Below are 19,100 nucleotides of genomic sequence, written 5' to 3'. Positions count from 1 at the left end.
CTTTGCATCTCTAATTTATTTATGGGATATCATTCAACTGGCTATATATATATATATATATTTAAACTGAGTTCCTCTGTGCCAAGAATTAAGCCAACTGAATGGCACCACTTGTAACCCTTGAACTTAAATATATATGTCACGGGGCGCCTGGGTGGCTCAGTGGTTAAAGCCTCTGCCTTCGGCTCAGGTCATGATCTCAGGGTCCTGGGATTGAGTCCCGCATCGGGCTCTCTGCTCAGCAGGGAGCCTGCCTCCTCCTCCTCTCTCTCTCTCTACCTGCCTCTCTGCCTACTTGTGATCTGTCTGTCAAATAAAAAAAAAAAAATATATATATATATATATATATATATATATATATATATATATCGTCACTTATTTTAATATTCTGTGGACATAGTCCATCTCTCCTGGAAAATATAAGGTCACTTATGAATATAGTAGAGTCTTATATTTTTATATTATTCACCATCCTATGCAAAAAAATGGTGTGTTTCTAGTGCTAGGATTAATTAGGCAGAAAGTGAGTAGTTATGACTTAATCACTAAGTGAACAATGTGAGGTTGATAAAATATAAAAATGATATGGATATTACTGCTGTGTCTATTTGAGTTTAGTACCACAGGGAAAAGAAGGCTGATCTGTGTCACATTAGCCATTGGCAAATGGAGTCAGGGCATTGGGAATCATTTTGAGGAAACGCATATTTCTAACGCTTTCTGAGCAGGACACAAGTGAGAGCCTATATCAGCTAGATTAAACAGACATATCTGCATACATAATATATATTTTATAGCCCATAGACAAGATTAATATCACCTTTAAAGTTCCCAAACTGTATTTTCTTGGTTCTTTCCCAGTGCTACTCAGATTCCTCCTAAATGTTTCTGGGAATCTTCAGAGTCTCTCAGGTTTGTACTGAGAACTAAACCTTTTGAGGTGTCTTTTGTTTCCCTTCCTTTCCATTCTGAATTGCCATGGTGGGTTTCATTCTTGTTGCTCCAAGTGGCAGGTAACCAGAGGTGAACGTGACAAATATTGTATTGTGCACTCCTACCTATCTCCTTGGTTCTCCCTGGCCAGAGGTCACTTGACGACAGTCCCTTACAGAACAGGATTCCTTGCTCTCTCATCCCAAGAGTGTGCTTGGTAAGACATATTGAGGAGTTAATGTTCCAAGAACAAATATTAACCAATGAGGGATGGACTTGATTGTTAAATACCCATCTTCTTCAGGCCTCAGAGACAATTCTGAGACAGGTTACATACAATTTCTTTGAAGGCCTCCAAGGGGATGGAGCCATAGCTGCCCATAATGGTAACCCCTTATGGATGTACCTCTTATCAGTTTCCCTCCTTTCTTTGTCTCACTCTACCTACTCTCTCATTCATACTCTTAGGGACCACCTACCAAATAAACAGCTTGCACCCAAATCCTGACTTCAGCATCTGGTTTTGGGAGAACCTAATCAAGGTAATGATCATTGAAATCTCAGCTGCCTGTGAGAGCTGCTTGCTCTGGGACTTCAGCATGCATCCACGAGGGCAGAGCTGGTCTGGTGACCCAACTGTTCTATTGTTCTGCCAGTAATGACCCTCATAGGACATTCCCATTTGCACTCAGATTTTAGCATGCTCCCCTTAGGTTCATGTGCAGTTCCTGCCATACATGATTCTATAATCTATTTTCTCTTCAGAAGTGAATATAGTTGACTCACACCATCCACATAACATGTTTTCAGAAAAAATTATCTGTTTTTCCACTTGGCTTGGGTTTCCACTCCACAGTGTAGGGTAATAATTATGAATGCAAGATCTAGAGTCAGACTTCCTAGGTTCAAATCTCAATTTTACTACTTGCTGGCTGTATGTGTGGGGGCAAAGGACTTAAATCTCTGTGCACCCTTTCTTTCCTCCACTGTAATATGGGGATGATAATATCATCAACCTCAAAGTATTGTGAAGATAAAATGTATTAATATATGTAAGGCATTTAGGGTAGTGCCTGATATGTAGCTCTTTCAGGTTACCATCCATGTGGGCTGAACAAGCACCTGTGACCAGAGTTACAGGTGTTTGCCCTAAGTAATCTTTAACCTCTATAGGTGAGTGTGTGAAGATATGGGTGGACACCAACAGCTCTTATTGATACCCAATTCCTTCTATGACACTCCTCTTCCCTCCTGGCATATTTTGGAGACAGTAGTGGAGGCTTGGGATTAGAAATATTGTGTCTCTCTCTTTTTTTTCCTGGTGGTGTCATTTTTCATTATGTTCAGTTAGCCAACATATAGTACATCGTTAGCTTTTTAAAAAATGTTTATTAACATATAATGTATTATTTGCCCCAGGGGTACAGGTCTGTGAATAATCAGGCTTACACATTTCACAGCACTCACCATAGAACATACCCTCCCCAATGTCTATAACCCAACCACCCTCTCCACACACCCCCAATCCCCAGCAACCCTCAGTTTGTTTTGTGAGATTGAGTCTCTTATGGTTTGTCTCCCTCCCAATCTCATCTTTTTCCATTTTTTTCCTTCCCTACCCACCAAACCCTCTACCCTGCCTTTCAAATCCCTCATATCAGAGAGATCATATGACAATTGTCTTTCTCTGATTGACTTATTTTGTTCAGTGTAGTACCCTTTAGTTCCATCCACATCATTGCAAATGGCAAGATTTTGATTCTTTTGATGGCTGCATAGTATTCCATGGCATATATATACATCTTCTTTATCCATTCATCTGTTAGTGGATATCTAGGCTCTTTCTGTAGTTTGGCTATTGTGGACATTGCTGGTATAAACATTCAGGTGCACATGCCCCTTCGGATCCCTACATTTGTATCTTTAGGGTAAATACCCAGTAGTGTGATGGCTGGGTCGTAGGGTAGTTCTATTTTCAACTTTTTGAGGAACCTACGTGCTGTTTTCCAGAGTGGCTGCACCAGCTTGCATTCCCACCAACAATGTAGGAGGGTTCCCCTTTCTTTGCATCCTCTCCAACATCTGTCTTTTCCTGACTGGTTAATTTTAGCCAATCTGACATGTGTGAGGTGGTATATCATTGTGGTTTTGATCTGTATTTCCCTGATGCCCAGTGATGTTGAGCACTTTTTCACGTGTTTGTTGGCCATCTGGATGTCCTCTTTGTGGAAATGTCTGTTCACGTCCTCTGCCCATTTCTTGACTGGATTATTTGTTCTTTGGGTATTGAGTTTGGTAAGTTCTTTAGAGATTTTGGATACTAGCCTTTTTTCTGATATGTCATTTGCGAATATCTTCTCCCATTCTGACAATTGTCTTGATGAATTCCCAATAGTTCATTTTTGCCCTTGCTTCCCTTGCCTTTGGCAATGTTTCTAGGAAGAAGTTGCTGTGACTGAGGTCAAAGAGGTTGCTGCCTGTTTTCTCCTCAAGGATTTTGATGGATTCCTGTCTCACATTGAGGTCTTTCATCCATTTTGAGTCTATTTTTGTGTGTGGTGTAAGGAAATGGTCCAGTTTCATTCTTCTGATTGTGGCTGTCTAATTTTCTCAGAAACATTTGTTGAAGAGTCTGTCTTTTTTCCATTGGACATTCTTTCCTGCTTTGTCCAAGATTAGTTGACCATAGAGTTGAGGGTCTATTTCTGGGCTATCTATTCTGTTCCATTGATCTATGTGTCTGTTTTTGTGCCAATACCATACTGTCTTGATGATTACAGCTTTGTAATAAAGCTTGAAGTCTGGAATTGGGATGCTACCAACTTTGGCTTTCTTTTTCAACTTTCCTCTGGCTATTTGGGGTCTTTTCTGGTTCCATATAAATTTGAGGATTATTTGTTCCATTTCTTTGAAAAAAATTGATGGAATTTTGATAGGGATTGCATTAAATGTGTAGATTGCTTTAGGTCACATAGACATTTTCACAATATTTATTCTTCCAATCCATGAGCATGGAATGTTTTTCCATGTCTTTGTGTTTTCCTCAATTTCTTTCATGAGTACTTTATAGTTTTCTGAGTACAGATTCTTTGCCTCTTTGGTTAGGTTTATTCCTAGGTATCTTATGATTTTGGGTACAACCATAAATGGGATGGACTCCTCAATTTCTCTTTCTTCTGTCTTGCTGCTGGTGTATAGAAATTCAACTGATTTCTCTGCATTGATTTTATATCCTAACAATTTACTGAATTCTTGTATGAGTTCTAGCAGTTTTGGAGAGGATTCTTTTGGGTTTTCCACATAAAGTATCATATCATCTGCAAAGAGTGAGAGTTTGACTTCTTCTTTGCCGATTTGGATGCCTTTTATTTCTTTTTGTTGTCTGATTGCTGAGGCTAGGACTTCTAGTACTATGTTGAATAGCAGTGGTGATAGTGGATATCCCAGCCATGTTCCTGACCTTAGGGGAAGAGCTCTCAGTTTTTCCCCATTGAGAATGATATTGGCTGTGGGTTTTTCAAAGATGGCTTTGATAATATTGAGCTATGTACCCTCTATCCCTACATTTTGAGGAGTTTAGATCATGAAAGGATGCTGTACTTTGTCAAATGCTTTTTCAGCATCTATTGAGAGGATCATATGGTTCTTGTTCTTTCTTTTATTAATGTATTGTATCACATTGATCTGCAGATGTTGAACCAAACTTGCAGCCATCATTAGTTTTTGATATAGTGTTCAACAATTCACTATTCACGTATAACACCCAGTGCTCATCCAAACACGTGCTCTCCTTAATGTGTTACCCCACCTCCCCACCCCTTCCCTTCTGTAACCCTCGTTTGTTTCCTGGAATCTCTCATGGTTTGTCTCCTTTTCTGATTTTTTCCCATTCAATTTTCCTTTCCTCCCCCTATAGTTCTCTGTGCTATTCCTTATTCCATATATTAGTGAAACCACCTCTTAAACTTGCTCTCTTTTTCTATTGGTTTAGAGAACATGGAAGCACTTGCATTTTTAAATAATCAATGTTAAAATTCCCTTGGGCTTCAGTGTCCTCTCCTGTAAACCAAGAGTAGGATTAGATGGTCTCTTAAAGACCCTTTCTACCTCTGCATGCATTTCTTACTTAAGCATTAATCAAAATTATTTGATAGTTCTGTAAAGATACTTTCAGGTTCACAATGTTCAAAAATATAGAGCATATTCATTGTTTAATCAAAATGTGTGTCCATTTCTGAGAAATTCAAAGAATTCTGTCACCCTTGAGAAGTAAATCACAGTCATCAGAAGCTTCTGTAATTAAGTTTATTACAGAGAGTACAATATAATTTACATCTGCAAACTCTGAACTAACTAAAGTAATGGGATGTCAATTTTCGTAAAGTAGTCAGTGAAAGAACTTTTGTTGAAATAGCAGTAATATAAATGGGGCCTGTTAAGTTCTGCATGTCAGACCAAAGGTGTTACAGAGCTGCTATTGACAGTGTGAACTAAACAATTGAGGATGGAAAGCTAGTCAACCAAGTAAGTATTTGTATTTCAAGAAATGGCTCAGGAATATCTTTTCTGAAATGGGCCAACAAAATTTCTAGGTAATAGACCATTTATTCTCTTTCTACTCTTATTCTCCCCAGCCTCCAGCCCCCAGCCCACTGCAGTAGATTCAGGTATGCTAACAGGTTTTTTGATTATACTCTGAAGTAGTATAAAGCTAAAAACAAGTATGTCTGGACATTACTTTTATTGTAGCAACTAAGAACTCAAATATGCTCACTCCTAGAATGATTACTGGTAAAGAGGCATGGGAATGCACAACTGTCTGAGATCAATCACAACTCGTTCCCTGGGGCTACACTGTCAAATGGTTAAAAACAAGATTCTACAAGCATACAACGAACATATGTCAAAGGTAACTTCTTAATGAGGGAGCCATCAAAATAGTAAAGCTGATTCAGAATTGATTAGGAGAAAGTGATAGAGTCAAAGAATGAAAGAATGCTAAAGTGCAATTGGTAAACTACTTATATCATTTATTAATATCCTACAGGACTATAGAACCAAACTAAGTGGTTATCTTTTTTACCAGACAGAAATTCCTTGCAGCCTATATATGTTCTAGAAATTAATATCTACCTTATAGAGTCACGAGTGAATTTTAAGTCAAATAAATGTACATTTCCTTAGAAAATTAGAAACTCTTTGGTTGAGCATATTAGACATCGAACGACAGGCAGTCATTATTTTGCCTTATTTCCAAGTTTGGGATACTAATTTTTTAAACAGCATATACCTAAAGGAACCCAACTGAGGTTTTCTTAGCAAAGATGAAGGAGGAAATGTTTGTTGGACAGGCAATCAATAGTGTCTGCCATAAATCTTTTATTTCAGATGACTAAATATCATAAGGTGGTTTAAATATTTTTTTCTAGAACATTATCTTAAACAAGGACAAAAATATCAAGCCCTATCAAACTGTTAATATTATATCTTCTATTTTGAGTATTATTAAAATGTTCTAATTTGAGTGGTATTTCAGGGCCACAAGGAGTAATTTTTATTGACATTTCAATTAAAGTTCTAATTTTGAATGGATACACAGATTTCTTTATTCAACTTCCTTAAAGTAAAGCATTGTTAGTGATGAAATAATTATGACAACAGGCGACATTTTCTTTTTTCTCCAGGGGGTGTTTTCCATTTGTGATTTGTTTTCTCTGAAGATAATTCTTGAAATATTATCTCAAAGAAGAGATTGCTTCTTTCTTTCCACAAGCTTATCTATGGTAACTAAATCCCAATGACACAAGTTTCCTAGTGCCTTGGTTTGTGTAGGCTTGTTTGTTTTTCTTTGGTTATTATTATCTTTTTTTTTCCTATTGAGTCAGTAAGACCAAATTTAGAGCTCTATTTCAAGACTACCTGGGAACTCCACAGGGAACATTTTGATCTGAAGGAAAAGCAAAGCTTTCCTCTGATTTCAAATGGCTCAGGCTGAACTGGGATACTAGTTATAAGAAGCCAATGCAGCCATACATTCCATTTGGGATAAGATTCACTGTTAAGGAATTTGTCTTATGGTAAAGCTTGAAAATAGCAGCTGTTTATAATTAAACAGGTGACTCTCTAGTAATTTCATTTGCAAGTAAGTCATGCCACATGGGTTTTATCGAAGCACGTGAGAAACAAGTTTTGTGCTTAGCATTCCCTTTATTATACCTCCTGGGTTTGTCATATTTTTGTGGCTTAACAAAGAAGATTGTAACAAATGAAAATTCAAATTTTGTTTCAGAAGCCAAAAACCAGTTAACATTTTTAGACGGGGAACACAGACAGTGACTTTATTCTAAAATCTTATTTCTATATTCACAAGCTAGGTAGGAAGAGCTAGAAAAGTTTCTGCATTTAATTAAATTCTTCCTGAAGATGTTTATTGTGTCATTTACGGTCGAGCCTTCCTGATTAGACCAGGTGACTATTGCATTGAGGAGAAATGTAAAGAATAAAATAGTAAAGGATTTAAGATTATCTCAGCAGGACCATGATACTAAAGAGGGGGTTGCCCTGAAGAAATAGTTTCTCATAAACAATGAATTCTGGAACACTGAAAAGAAAAAAAAAAAAGAAATAGTTTCTCACCTGGCCAATATAAAGAGAAATGAATCCTTAATTTGTCAAGGTCTGATTACATTTTGTTAATTATAAATATGAAAAAACATTATTAACATAAAACTCTCTACTTCAACTGTTCTATTTTGGTTTTCTAATATTTTACCTTAAGACATGTACTTTTTAAAGGAAAGTATTAATATGATGTGATAGGGCAAAAAGATCAATTTTAATACATTCCTTTAAACAGCATCATATATGACAATGTCTCCCCTACTTTCTTATTCTAGCATTTATGAAAATACTGGTTTTATTTTTTTCCAGGTATTTTTATAGTCCCATGTTTACATGTAGTTACTTTGTTTTAGGATGCATGCCGAAGAAGATGCAGTTTGTAATCTGCTTTCTCCATCTAATATTATATCATAAATGTCACGATTATTTTAAGTAGTAATCTCACTATCTGGTAACTTGCATTAATAGTTTACTTGACTATCTGTTAGGCACTTAGGATTTTAACTATTTTTTTAGTGATGTGAGAAAAACTCTTATACATAAAGATTTTTCTTCTGTTTAAATTTATTTTTTATATGGTAGATGTAGTAGTCAGGATAGGCTAGATTATGTTTCACTGACAAACTGACTTCCAAATTTCAGTGGCTTAATACAATAATAACTTATTTCTCATTCATGCTACATTTTCATCATGAGTCAGTGGGGTCAAGGCACATAGTCTTCAGGGACCTAGTCTAATAGAGATTTCACAATATTGTAGCTGCCGTCTGGAACATGTGTCAAGCTCAATTATCATGGCAAAGGAAGAGATACTGGAAAAGTATGCCCAGACTTCTCCCTGCTTCTACCTGGAAATGACATGTCCCTGTATTCACAACAGATTTTAAATAGCAGGGGCGTTGGAGAGGGAAGAAAGATTATTTTCTTAGAACTCATTCCTGATCTGTTGAAATTCCTTGGTCAAACAAAGGAGACATGTGTACTTTTGTAGGCTTCTTTGCAGGGTGCTTCACAAAGAAAAATGTGTTTTCTTTTTGGGGGCTGGTGGTATAGAGTGATGACAAAGCGCACGTCCTGGGAACCTGAGGCATATCTGTGTTTGTGTCCCGACACTTACTGGGTACATGTCCTCGGGCAAATGACTTAGTCTTTTTAACCCTCAGTTTCCTAATTTGCAACAAGGGTGTGATTTTCTCTATCGCACTTGGGTAGGATTAAATGAAAGGCTGTGTAAAATGTTGTCACAGTGTGTCAAGCCTGTGGTAAGTGTTCAATAAGTGGTAAATATTACTGTTTACCACTTTTCATTATGTTTTTCATTATGAATATATCTTTTATAATTTTACATGTATCAAATATGAAACATTTTAAGTTTGGATTATTTAGTGGGTTCAACAGTTGATGGGTTTAGATGTGGTAATTATCAATGTTTTCAAAGCAGTGAGGTGAGGGATCATACCTTTTCCCTAGTCATAGTGGATTGACAAGGAGACTCTCATTTCTAATCACCACACTCAGAATCATCTCTATTAACGATTCTTTAATCCTAATTGATGGTGTAAGCATAAAAAAAAGAGGCTGTACTGTGTTATCAAGATTTATTTATAAGGCTAAGCCATTATGTATGTATCTATGCTGGTTTTGAGAATCCCATTCTTGAGATCTGGAGGTGAAACTGGGAGTCAGGATGCAGACAGGAAGAGAGGGATAATGTTTTCTAGGTTACGGTATTAAAAACATGAAGTCATTTGTTTTATATTTTTCACACAGACAACAATTTCTTTTATTTCACTTTAATAGCTTTTATTTAAAGTAATATATAAGATGACTTTATTCCTGCATCTTCTCAACTGTTTCTTTCCTATATTTGTCCTCTTCCTTTCCTATTAGCGAGATCTGACTTTACCTTCAAGGATTTTTTTTGCAGTCTTTGTCCAGACTTACTCTAGTGATAACCTGTCCACATGCACAGTTTTATCATTTGCCCGCCTTCTTTCACTTACTCTTCAACATAGACTACACATTTCTTCCTGTAAACCTGGACTACTTTGCCAGTTTGCTGACCTTAGTAGTGTCCTTGCACAATCTGTACTTCATCATCCTTTCAGATGGGTATTGATTGAACACTTTAGTTCTGTCTCAGCTCTTTGAAAGGTGGGGAAAGAGCAATGAAATAGCTTTTGTGGTTCTTGCTCTGGTCGGAAGTCACAAAGAGATTGAACTTCATCTGGCTGCTGGCACTTTAGTGATGGCTGCCAACAATTTCTTATTTAAATGTTTCTTTGTAATTTTATCAAATAGGTTTTACTTATATGATATGCCATCTGATACTGAACAAATGTCAGTGTTCTTTTTATTTGGTGGTACTAATAAACATGTTTAAAAATATTTTTGGGGGCGCCTGGGTGGCTCAGTTGGTTAAGCAACTGCCTTCGGCTCAGGTCATGATCCTGGAGTCCTGGGATCGAGTCACACATTGGACTCCCTGCTCAGCGGGGAGTCTGCTTCTCCTGCTGATCTCTCTCTCCTCTCATGCTCTCTCTCTCTCTCTCAAATAAATAAATAAAATCATTAAAAAAATTAAAAAAAAAAGAAAAATATTTTTGAGGGTTTTTTATGTAGTCTCATTGTACCAGGTGTTATGGTATATAAAACTCAAGATTCTCATCTAAAAGAAATATATCGTACACTTCCGGAGATAAATATCTATAGACATAGAGAACTCTTATTAACAGTGTGATAAGATAAGGACCAAAGTAAAGAAGAAATGTATGGCCCTGAGAACATAAGAACTGGCCAATTTCACCTGGATGTTTTGGGGGAATCTTCAGTGGGGAGAGACTTTTGAATTGGGTCTTGAAACCTAAAGAGTCAACTGGTGAAGCAGGAAAAGTACATTACAGAAAGAGAGAACAAAAGGAGCAAAGACATAGAAGGGGAAAGATCTGTTGTTTGTATACTTTTCTATAGGCATTCAGAGCTCAAGAGAGGAATTTGAGCAGGAGACTGACATAATTTGATCAGTGTTCCAGCCATATGGAGGCTGGATTAGATGGGAGAAAAGAGGGTAAGAGAACCCAGTTCAGAGGCTCTTGTAATGATCTGGGAAAGAAGAGTGAGAGAAGGACAGATTTTTTTATATTAAAATTAAAATTTTAATTCCAGTATTGTTAACATACAGCGTTATGTTAGTTTCAGGTGTACTGGATAGTGATTCATCACTTCCATACATCACCTTCATCAGATAAGTGGACTCTTTAATCCATGTCACCTGTTTCACACATCCCCCATCCCCTCCCTCTGGTAACCATCAGTTTGTTCTCTATACTTGAGCCTGTTTCTCGGATTGTCTGTCTGTCTCTCTTTTTTCCCCTTTGTTCATCTGTTTTGTTTCTTTAATGCCACATATGAGTGAAATAATATGATATTTGTCTTTCTCTGACTTACTTCACTTTGCATTATATTCTCTAGCTGAGAGGACAGGTTTGCCAGTGCTAGTGAAAGTATTGGCCTTGGCAAGGTAAAAGACATGACTCTGTCTATGATTTGGTAAAAAGAGCAAAAGATGGATGAAGACAGAGAGATGAATTCATAAGGCAGAGCTCTATGTTATTTTATAAGAAGTATATTAATTTTTCAATTTAAAATAATAATTATACCATAAAATAATTTTAGACAATGAGGTTCCCACAGAGGTATGCAGAGCTTGTGGGTCTGATCTAAAATCAACATTTTCTTTGGGAGTTTAGAAAGTCTGGATTAATAGTAGAACCTATTGGTACAATGACACATTTTTCCTCTGGCTGTGCTTGGAGGCCTAGAAGCAGGGATGGAAAAACAATTGGAGGAATTTATCTGAAGTTGAGATTCCATAAAGTAGATGCAGCAGAAAGTCAGATGCTTTGATTAATCTAGATAGCTGATAAGGGCAAAACTGAGGTTTTTGCACATAACATCCAAGTTGGGTAGCCTAATAGTTCCTTTAAGCTGTCACACAATAGGGAATTCCTGTACCACATGCTTTGCTTTTTAACTTTGGTATCCTGTCCTCTTTGGTTTGGCTACTATGCTGATTCTTCATCTTTTTTCAACCTCACTACTTTTTTAGAATATACTGATGTAAGTAACAGAAAGTTCTTACTTAGTTGGGTAACAAAAAAGGAAATGTATTCTCCTATAAGAAGAAATGTATTAGCTCACATAACTGGAAGTCCCAAGATAGGGAGGATGCAGAGTTGATTGATTTAGCACCTTTGTCATCACTAATTCAAGTTTTAACATCCTTTTATCCTGAATCTTCAATGTTGACATTATCCCCAGGCTGAGAAAAATGAGAGGAAAGAGACTATGTCTTCCTGCGGCACTTTGTAAAGAATGAAGAACATTCTCAGTGGCACCCAAGCAGACCTCCCCTCAAGAATCATTGACCAAAGTTAGGTCACATGCCTGTTTTTTAACCAATCTCTGTCGAAGGGAATAGGATTATCCTGAGATCACACAGGTCTTACCTTGGAGTTGGTCAGTAGTGCTCACTTCCCCCGAAGAACATGGCTGCATGGGGCAGGGTGGATCTCTGAACAAAACTGAAGTTCTACAATGAAGGAAGATGAGAGAAATGGATTTTGTGCAGAACAGCAATATTTAAGCATGGAGGACAAGGGGAGATGGAGAGGAGAAGGGAGTTGAGGGAAATTGGAAGGGGAGGTGAACCATGAGAGACTATGGACTCTGAAAAACGATCTGAGAATTTTGAAGGGGTGGGGGGTGGGAGGTTGGGGGCACCAGGTGGTGGGTATTGTAGAGGGCACGGATTGCATGGAGCACTGGGTGTGGTGCAAAAATAATGAATACTGTTATGCTGAAAAAATAAAAAATTAAAAAAAAAGAACAGCAATATTTATTACTCTTTCATCTTCAGATTTGAAGCTTTGCATATTCGCCCTGAGAAAAAATAGTAGTGCCTGTCATCTGGAAGCCGGCTTGATGCCATCACTGGGCCTTGGTGTTATTATAAGTTGGCTGAGGGCTCACAGTGATGCCATGGTGTTTTCTTGTTGAATATAAAATATTTCCCCAAACACCAGCATAAGATAAAGCATACTTAATCAAAACAAAAGTAAGACATACTCTATAATCAGGTTTGAACACAGATAAAACATGAACATCGCCCAAGCAACAAAAATGAACAAACATGTTCCTCTTCTAGCTAATCTGAATGACTACTGGTTCTTTACCAAATACAGCTTTAGCTACATTCTAGTTTTCCTTCTTTCTGCAAAAGATTAATTAAGACATTAAATTAATTTTTACATATGGTTTAAGAAAATTGTCTAGTTTCATTCTTCTACATGTGGCTATCCAATTTTCCCAACATCATTTGTTGAAGAGACTGTCTTTTTTCCACTGGGTATTCTTTCCTTCTTTGTCAAAGATTAGTTGACCATAGAGTTGAGGGTCCATTTCTGGGATGTCTATTCTGTTCCATTGATCTATGTATCTCTTTTTGTGTCAGTGCCATACTCTCTTGATGATTACAGCTTTGTAATAGAGCTGGAAGTCTGGAATTGTATTGCTACCAGCTTTAGCTTTCTTTTTCAACATTCCTCTGGTTATTCAAGATTTGTTTTGGCTCCATACAAATTTTAGGGTTATTTGTTCCAGCTTTGTGAAAAAAGTTGATGGTATTTTGATAGGGATTGCATTGAATGTATAAATTGCTCTAGGTAGCACAGACATTTTAATAATATTTTTTTCCTCCCAATCCATGAGCATGGAATGTTTTTCCATTTCTTTTTTTCATTCTCAATTTCTTTCATGACTATTCTATAGTTTTCTGAATACAGGTCCTTTGCCTCTTTGGTTAGGTTTATTCCAAGGTATCTTATGGTTTTTGGTGCAAATGTAAATGGGATCAACTCCTTAATTTCTCTTTCTTCTGTCTTATTGTTAGTATATAGAAATGCAACTGTGCATTTGATTTTACATTTCTGTGCATTGATTTTATATCCTTCCACTTTGTTGAATTCCTGTGTGAGTTTTAACAATTTTGGGGGGAGTCTTTTGGGTTTTCCATGTAGAATATCATGTCATCAGTGAAGAGTGAGAGTTTGACTTCTTCCTTGCTGATTCAGATGCCTTTTCTTTCTTTTTGTTGTGTGATTACTGAGGCTAGGACTTCTAGCACTATGTTGAACAACAGTGGTGAAAGTGGACATCCCTGTCATGTTCCTGACCTTAGGGAAGAGCTCTCAGTTTTTCCCCATTGAGAATGATACTCACTATGGGCTTTTCATAGATGGTTTTTATGATATTGAGGTATGTACACTCTATCCCTACACTGGGAAGAGGTTTAATCAAGAAAGGATGCTGTACTTTGTCACATACTTTTTCTGCATCAGTTGAGAGAATCATATGGTTCTTGTCCTTTCTTTTAATTAATGTATTGTATCACATTGATTGATCTGCCGATGTTGAACCACCCTTGCCCAGGAATAAGTTCCACTTCATCATGGGAAATCATCCTTTTAATGTACTGCTGTGAATCAAAGCTGGTATAGCCACTCTGGAAAACAGTATGGAGTTTCCTCAAAAAGTTAAAAATAGAGCTACCCTATGACCCAGCAATTGCACTACTAGGTATTTACCCAAAAGATACAAATGTAGTGATGTGAAGCAGCACCTTCACCCCACTGTGTATAGCAGCAATGTGCATAATAGCCAGACTATGGAAAGAGCCCAGATGTCTATTGACAGATGAATGGATAAAGCAGATGTGGTATGTGTGTATATGTATTTATGTGTGTGTGTATATATATAAAATGTATATATATTGCATATATATAAATGTATACATATAGTATATACATATATATATAATGGAATATTAGTCATCATAGAAATTGAAATCTTACCATTTGCAATGACATGGATGGAACTAGAGGGTATTATGCTAAGCAAAATAAGTTAGAGAAAGACAATTATCATATGATCTCACTCATATGTGGAATTTAAGAAACAAAATAGAGGATCATAGGGGAGGGGAGGGAAAAATAAAATAAGACAAAATCAGAGAGGAAGGCAAACCATAAGAGACTCTTAACTACAGGAAGTAAACTGAGGTTTTGTGGAGGGGCGGGGGGAGGATGGGATAACTGGGTGATGTAATGAGCACTGGGTGTTATATACAACTGAAGAAGCACTGAACTCTACCCCTGAAACTAATAATACATTATATGTTAATTAACTGAATTTAAATAAAATAAAAAAGACATTAAATCATAGAATTACTCCTGCTTCCTGAAAGCAGTTAATCCAGAGCAAAGCCCTGCTTTTTCAAACCCTCATTCAAAGCACCTGACACAGGCAAATTCCTAAGATAAATCTTTTCTAAAATCCTCTGACTGACATTTCCCATGGTGGTTTTTCTCACTACATTGAGTACTAAACTGAGCTTGTTCAACTTTAAGTGTGTTCCTGGTCATCTTTGTCTGGAATGAAGCCTTAGCTTCATTCTGATCTGGCTGCTTTTGGCCACAATTCTCATGGGGACCTCAGTTGTGCTACCCTAGGCTGCTTTGAAGCCACACTGCTCTGAATTATGGACTTTATGTTTATGTTTATGCGATAAGTTTATGCGATCACTCTGCTTGTCATGGCCTCAAAGAACTGACTGGCCATGTAGAGAGACAAAGGAGGTCAGGATACATTTGACAGAATGGAGGAAGAATGAGTAGGATCAAGGGCAAAGGATTCTTGAATTAATCCACATGATCACTTATATTAGTGTCCAGCACATAGTAAATGCTCTATAAAACTTATACTTCACTATTGTATTTGTTAATATTATTACTGCTATAATGATAATGGCTCGTGCTGATTTAGTTTTCATTAAAAAGTGAAAGAAGTTGAAGGTAGTTGGTTATGGCTACAGATGGAGATTTTGAGATATAGTAGGCCTCCCAGGTCCAGATGATTAGATATGGAGTTTTCTATGCTTGCGGATTGCCAAACTGTAGTTGAAGAATAATCAAGGAACTAGGTGAGTGTCTAAGTTAGGTTCCATCAGAAGCAAACCCTGAAAATAATTTTAGTGTAACAGTTTATGTGGGAGATAATCTCAGGAAACACTGATAAGGAAATAAGATAGAGAAGGAAACCTTAAAATAAAAATAAACAGGTTACTGCTGTTGGTAAGTGGGGCCCAGTCCAGTCCAGCTGGAGACCTCTAGGAGACTGCAATGAGTATACCTCAGAGATATCTTACCTTATGGGATGGAGTTTTATCTATCAAACCCATTCTTCCTCAGTTGAGGATTGCTCCCAGAGAGGCATTAACTCCTTGGAACTTCTACATTGTGGCATGTTCCTGCAGCCAGAAGAGTCCCTTAGACAGAATTGCACAGTTGGTAGTTGTGAGGTTGGTAGAATATGAGTAGACAGTGTCTACTATAGCATCTCAGTAGCTGGATGAGTCATTACTAGTTTTTGATAGTCCAAGATTACAACAGAGAAAAGTTGCTGCTTATCTTATTACTGAGAAGCACTGATTTTAATTATATCCTTAAAGGTAAAGCTTTTTCTTCATTCATTAACTCATTTGCATATTTACTCAATGTTTCAGAGCCTGTGATAGATGCTTTGGATAGAATGATGAGTAAGACATGGTCCTTGACCTCATGAAGCTTATAGTTTAGCAGAGGTACTAGCAAGGGAATAGTTTTTTACATTACTGGGTGAAAGTTGGCACCATATAGTAAATTCAGGGTGTTATAGGAAAGATAGAAGCAAGATGGTTAAGAAAGACTTTCTGGAGGAAAAAAAAACTAAAGACTTGAGAAATGACAGTTATGCAGGTGAAGAGAAGAAAGGGAGGGGATAATATTCCAGGCAGAGAGAATAAAGTATCCAGAATCTGAAAGAGAGGGAGAGAGACAGAAGAGAGGATCAGGAAAAGAAAGAGGTGGGGGGAGAGAGAGAGCAAGCGAGCTGCCAGGGACCATCACACATAGTTGAAACATGGCTAGAATATAGAAATGTGTGTATTGGGGGGGATAGGATGCAGTATTAGGAAGGACTTTTAAACCCGATGAAGAATTTAGACTTTATCCTGAGAGTGGTGAGAAGTCATAGAAGAGTTTTAATTGGGGGAAGCACCATGGCTAGATCTGCATTTTAGAAAAGTCATTATGGATGATATTGGAGGAGTACAAGACTAGAGGTAGGGAGGCTGGTGTGGAGTCTATTTAAATGATAATGAATAAAGTGTGGGGTAGATGGATGAGGTGGATTGAACAAAGAAATAATAATATTGGCAAGAGAATGGCTGAACTGATGGCCAGTAAAGGAGCAAAGAACTGATAAGGTCAAAATAAAAGAGTTGTGGGTAATGAAAAACAAGCATAGTGAGAGTAACTGAAGATGAGAATAGAAAGGATAAGACATTCTGACCCGAGTTTGAATTTAGGATGAGAAAGACAGGGAGAGATTGAGAGACAGAGATATAGGAGTGAGGGAGGGAAGGAATGAGGGAGGGATACAGGGAGGGGAGAGAGAGAGAAAGCAAGACAGTGAGTGAGCAGTTTCTGGTGGTTATAATGTGTCTGAGGTGTGACCATGGCAGTTAATTGATATGATTAGTGGGGAGAAATTTCTTGGAGAGGAAGACATGCAGGAATCTTGGAATATTGGATATTTGGCGGGTGAAACCCTAAACTCCGAAGTGACATGACACAGGACAGAGGCAGGACTTGGGGTAGAGAAAAAAAACTGACCAGGGGATAATGTCTAAAATAAATGGGGGGTGGGATGGAAGAGTTGAAAAGTTGGTATGTAAGTGCAATGAGCAGAGTAAGAGGGTATTAAAAACAGATGGCAGCAACAGTGGATTGGGGGCAGGTTGCCCATAGTTTCTACCATTTTTGTAAGAAGGTGGAGGAATAGTGATATAGGAAAAGCAGGAGGAATGGGGAGACTCCTTATTGTATATGGGGTGAAAGAGAACTACAAGCCTCTAATAGATGAAGAGGGCTCAAGGAGTAGATGCGTCCTCTAGGGGAGAGTCTGAGAACAGAAGCAGGTGGCGGAGTAAGGGGAATTTGTTTACAGTGGGAAGAAGTGTTTCAGAAGATACAGGGTAGAGATTTTGGAAAGAAAGGGAGCAGTGGGTAGTCATACCAGGGAAAGGAATGTCTAGAGCATTAAGGGATGAAAATGCTGGTTTCAGATGACCAGATAGGCTTCTGTTTTGGGTGATGCCCTTGGATAACAGGAATGTGAGGCAAATTCAGCTGTCTTTTGGGTACAGGGTAGGACAAAGATATTGCGTTTGTCCCCAGGAGCCAACCAGGTCTGTAAAGATTCTCTTTTGGAAGAAGGCCTGCTCCAGGCAAGCAGCCTGCAGCCTTGTGCACTGCACATTAGTTAATTCATTAATTCATTCAACACTTAGAGAGTGTTGGTTATGTGCAAAACTGGGTTAGGAAACCATTTTATCAGCAACAAACGGGTGACCTACTTTAAGGAAAGCAAAAGCTAACTTATGAAAATGAAATTCAACATTGGTTGCATTATCACAGAATTCTTTATTTGGGTAATTGATTCATGGCAGGGTTCCTTCCCTAAACCATTTTTTTGATGACTTTTTGAGCCTACCTATTGTGAAGTGATGCCTGTATATGAACTAGGCTCCAATATTGTCCCCTTTACCCCACAGAACATTAAAACATAATTTTCTAAGGGAGCTCTGCACAGCAGTTGAGAGCACTGATTGGAGCTAGGCAGGGTTTGACTCTGGCTTCATCACTCATCAGCTGTTGGCATGGGCAGGTTACTTCCCCTGTCTATGCCTCAGTTTCCTCATCTATAAAATGGAGATAATAACATTACCTATGTCACAGAATTGTTATGAGGATTAAATTAGTTTCAAATTATTTGAAAAATGTTAAAATTATGTGTAAATAGTTAAAATTTTTTGAAAAACGCTTAGAGCAGTAAATGCTTATATACATGTTTAAATTGGGGGCATATAGGAAATTTGCAATCAAGAACAACCAACTCACTGTTGCTGAAATTTAAAAAAAAAAGAGGTTTTTATGTTCATTTACTTGTCAACTGTTTTCCAGACTTGGGTAAATAGTGGGGAATAATAGAGGCACAGAACCTGACCATAGTGGGTGGAGGATGGTGGGTAGTGGCAATGGCCATTCTTTTCTTTTTACAGTAAAGGATCTCCCTACTCATCCTGTGCTGTTTGAGAGTAAGAGCACTGCTCTGTGGAGGGTGAATAGCAAGATTTTGATTTCAAGGGTGATGTAAGGACACCAGACAGATATAAGCATGTACATCAAGAACATTCCCTGGGGCCTGCTGTGTATCCATTCATTGACACTGATGTACAGTGACTGCCCTCCCTTCTCCTCCCTAACTGGTGGTAACTGTTTTGGTATGAGTGTTTTGGCGCCTGTGAAGGCCATGACCTCAATACATCTCTATAGAGAATTGAAGTATCATAAGGAAAAAAGAAAGAAAAAGCAACTCAACAATACAAA

General features: G+C 37.7%; 1 long non-coding RNA gene and 1 pseudogene across 1 annotated transcript in view; both read right to left on the bottom strand.

Moving 5' to 3' along the window:
- The window catches only part of LOC125092320 (uncharacterized), a 351,199-nt gene that overhangs the window by 88,974 nt on the left and 243,125 nt on the right, over window positions 1-19,100 (bottom strand). Inside the window, exon 3 of the long non-coding RNA XR_007124874.1 lies at window positions 12,063-12,145. This is a non-coding gene — a long non-coding RNA (uncharacterized LOC125092320). The remainder of the gene's footprint in view (window positions 1-12,062; window positions 12,146-19,100) is intronic.
- On the bottom strand, window positions 9,385-9,781 carry LOC125092319 (60S ribosomal protein L26-like; annotated as a pseudogene).

This window comes from Lutra lutra, chromosome X (genome assembly GCF_902655055.1).
Source record: "Lutra lutra chromosome X, mLutLut1.2, whole genome shotgun sequence".
NCBI lineage: Eukaryota > Metazoa > Chordata > Mammalia > Carnivora > Mustelidae > Lutra > Lutra lutra.
Note: the sequence above shows the minus strand (reverse complement) of the source record. Positions and strands in the feature narration are given on the sequence as shown.